Here is a 4,445-nt window from a genome sequence, read left to right as displayed (position 1 = left end):
ATTACTATGCAAAATTAAGGCAGTATGCCCTAATGATGCCTATTCGTCTCTTATTCCAAGGGTCACACCCAAAATCACTGTATTTGTTTACTTTGTGAAAAATAAATACATTAAATCACCAATGTTAAATAAACCATGCTTGGGTTTTAACGAGTAAACGGTCTTTTTCTTTACCATTATTTATTATTTATTTTGTCACACGGCAGACTTGCATGTTACAATTTTACGCCTATACAACGCAAAAGAACGGATTGTAACTGTGGCAAGGAGACGTAAAGGACACCTAATGCTTATGACTAGAAGCTAATACACGGTATACCAACATGACGGCCATGACGCCACATGCATACCCTCCATAACGGGGTAATATGGAGAAATTATTCTAGTGTACAATTTTGATATACATATAAAAAGAGAAAACAAAACAAAGAAAACACAAACACTTGCACATGACTCTTTAATGATTACTTTTTAATTTTGAGAGATCCCCCAAATTACTGTATACTTCCATAAACAAAAGCACGTCAGTTTTTACATTTACGTAATTATAAATCCGTAATCGAGTTGTACGATTTACGTTCTTTGTACATATACAAGCATGTAACTATCCCTTGTAAATTATAAACCCGGCTTGTAAAGCACTCCGTGAGAAAGTTAGTAAAAGTCTAACGAAACGCGTAAAGTAAGAAAAGTTTTACAATCCAGGTTGGTTCGGTTCTACTCATATCACTAATTTAGCCCTTTTAAAAGCAAATTTAACGTTCTGAATTAAATTTACATATTAGTCTTATATTACTAAAAACAATAGATGGATAGTAGATCGACGAACCGTTAATTTTAAGCCATATATATTGCAAGCAAAACGACTGAATCACATATGGTGATATAATTACAGGTGATGAAACTTAAAAAAATGGAGAGATGAAATTTAAAACATGTTTTTTGTACTAAATGTAAACACTTAAGAGGAAAACGATTAAATAACTATGTAGCATATTCATTGTCATTGTGAATGATGAACGAGTTCATAAGCCTGTCACTACGACAAGGTAGAATAATAAATTTCTCTTGTTGCTTAGACTATGTTGTAAGAGATGGCATTAATAATAAATATACTGGGCAGTCCGTTAAACTTTTGTTCGGTCCCTTAGCCACATGATTTATCATATGTAGGCAAATTTGTGGCAGGCTAAGTGCTCTAAGTAAACTTTAGTCTAACTTTGCAAGCAAAACAAGCTGCTGACTGTAACCTTCATTGCTCGTCTCACATCTTTGATTTTCCAGCAATACAGAATCGGGTTAAGGGACGAGTTGGAATAAAAAAGAGTGGTTGCACATGCCCCAACGAAATCCAATGTTATACAACGCCATCCAGTCAACTGTATTACTATAACTGAGACATAAAATGGCGCATACCAAACAACCAATGCCAACTGCACCCACGCTATGCTAGAAACGCTCTTCTTGTATCGTGCTATGTTGGGTGGAATCCCTCCTGTCACTCGCTCATGTCCGGTTTCAAGTTGAACTTGGGCTTGACGTTGTCGCAGTGTGAGGAAGATCTTTGTGTAAGAGAAGATTGAGACGCATAAAGAAAGTATCCCAATAACTGCGCCTGTGATGTAGGCAAACAGGTGGCTCCAAAATGAATAAATAAAATCACATGCAATACCCATCAACCAGAAACAGCATATGGCTGCAAAAACTCGCCTTAAAGTTACAAATTGTCTGTACCTTAGCCCCAACAGCAGGGCGAAAAGTCTCTCAACGCTAAGAGCCATCAGTGTGCAGACAGATACTACACTTAGAGTAAAACTTGGAACGGACATTACCCTGGAAAGTAAAATATTCAAGTTAATCCTTGTCACAGAACTCAGGATAATGCTGACAAAAAGTGGTTCTAAAATTAGACCGACGCACAGATCCGTCACTGCCAGGCATCGCAACAACAGTTTTGTTGGTGGATGAACAGAAGACACATTACGAAGAGCAACTAGAATCAGTGCATTGCCCATGGTTGCAGTAATGGAAAGAAAAATGTTTAAAGATGAGAGGAATATAGCTATCCCTGCTGTTAACTTTGGGACCCAGTAGTCTTGACCGTCCGTGTCGGCTGCCATCGTTTGGAGTTTAAAGTAATGTTTAAAAAACGAGCAGGAGTGTTTTACCGGGTTTAAAACCACGAGGCGCCGGTTTTAGACCCCATAAAACACTTGCTGCGATAAAAACACCGCATACTAATGAGGTGTGTTTTATCAGCTGATAAAACACCGTATACTAATAAGGAGGCGTGTTATCGATATATGAAAAGTCACTGCACGTGATGTATTATCGACCATTTAATAGGTCAATAGATTTATGAATTATTAATTATTTTTGAAGCGAAAAAAGTAGTTCTTAGAAAAAGACGGCGCTTTTTTGTTTAGCGGAAAACATGCCTTTTTGACAGAACCAACTGTCACGATCAGCTACACTGTGAGACTGAATATTTGAGTTAATGTAAAAGTTATAAGCAAAAGATGTTAGATGGAATGTATAACACGCGTAAATGTAAAAGTAGACATAAAAGAGCACATGCAGAGAAACAAAACTAAAAAGAAAAGGACAAATTAACATGTTAAAGTTGTTGAGTACAAGCGAAATTTGAAGCCAAGATTTTTTGGAAAACATTTCTCATTTGATAGAACGTGATATAATTTATCGGCTGAGATTTGTTCTCATAAATTAATTTTAGAGAAAATATACAATAAAGGATTTTGAAATTATCACCTGCTGCAGCTCTTTGGTTGGTGTTGTGCTTCGTAGTAAATGGAACATTGGTTTTACTAAGCCGAAGAAACAAAATCAGACTGCGTCGATAGCTGAAAAGTCAAAACCAGGCAAAATTAAGGAAATGGAGTTTAATGATGCCTCGCCATCTTCTATTTCTAGGGTCAGATCCAAAATCTCTTTACTGGTTTAATTAGTGAAAAATAACCACATTCAATCACCAATGATAAACTATGCTTGGATTTTAATGAATGAACGGTCTTTTTCTATATCATTATTTATTATTTATTTTGTCACGGCGACATACCTGTTACAGTTTTACGCGAATACAAAGCAAAAGAAGGTGGTAACTGTGGCGAGGAGGCATAAAGGACTCTTAATGCCTTTGACTAGAGGCTAATATACGGCACACAAACATGGCACATGGTGGCGATGACATCACGTGCATACGCACCATAGCAGGGTAATATCGAGAATTTTTTTCAGTGTACGATTATATTAAAACACACACACACGCACAGGCGAAATGTATCTACTAGTGCACAAAGCATTGCCTCATCAACCCCTAGACAATTTTCCACGGAAGGAAGAGGGGGGAAGGGGCGCTTCAATGAAAAAGGGGCGAGGATGCTTGGCAGAAAGTTGAATGTTACCCCAGAATTTTTCAGAATGTAACTGAGGGTAATTTAAACTATTTTTGAACCCTAAGAGCAACTATTCTTACATAGCCAGAGAAATGACAGCTGATAAAACCGTTTTCAGAGCTGGATAGTTTTCCTGGATTTTTTTTAGGTCTACGGTAATTGATCTTTACCAACAATACAGTACAAAGCCACATTTTATTTCCTTGTGTGCAGCGCTCGAGGATACATTTGTAACCTTTAGGCATTTGAGTCTCCTGAAGCTCCCTTTAACATGGCCAAATGCTCTTTCAATGACAATGCGTATTGAACTGTGATAATTGTTTTATTTCTTTTGAGCTGCAATCTAATGGCCACTATCCCGAAATGGGGTCATCATAAATCTGGCCAGGCCTTAGGCCGAGTCCCCTATGATATGGGAGTTGCCTTAGACATAAGTGTCTGGATTGTTTTCAATCCCTCTCGGTAAATCTGAATTGTCAAACACCCTTGCATAATGAACACTACCTGGCCAGCCAACATATGCATCTGTGAACAGCATTTGATCATTGGAAAATTGTTGCGATAACGGCTGCAATGGCAGCCTCTTCGTCGGCCGCAATATTTGTTACGCAATGTTTACTCGTACCAGGACCGCGCATCTCGACGGGCGTTTTTTGTGCAGACAATCTGAATAAGTCCTATTCCAGAATTGTGGATAAAAAAAAAATAATAAAAAAATTAAAAAATTAAAAAAAACGCGCCCTGAAACACACATGTACAGTGCTTGTTGACAAACAAGTAAAACGCGACAACATTTTGGACTGCATATCGCCTCAAAGTCGACACGTATACCCCAGCACTATCCCATAAAATAGAATTATTTCTGTTAGACTCTGGGCAATACCGAAGATTTGAGTCTTTAAATCAGAGTGGAAGCCAAAAATAGGTAAGCTTACTTACATTATAAAAGCAAGACTTGAATCCGTTGAGCTGTTTACTAATACTTTCCGAAGCGTGATCCGGCGACGTCTTTCTAGTTCACGTAGTTAAATC

Source organism: Pavona decussata, unplaced genomic scaffold (genome assembly GCF_977016875.1).
Source record: "Pavona decussata unplaced genomic scaffold, jaPavDecu1.1 SCAFFOLD_16, whole genome shotgun sequence".
In the NCBI taxonomy this organism is placed as follows: Eukaryota; Metazoa; Cnidaria; class Anthozoa; order Scleractinia; family Agariciidae; genus Pavona; species Pavona decussata.
The sequence above is the reverse complement of the archived record's forward strand: the minus strand, read 5'-3'. Positions refer to the sequence as shown.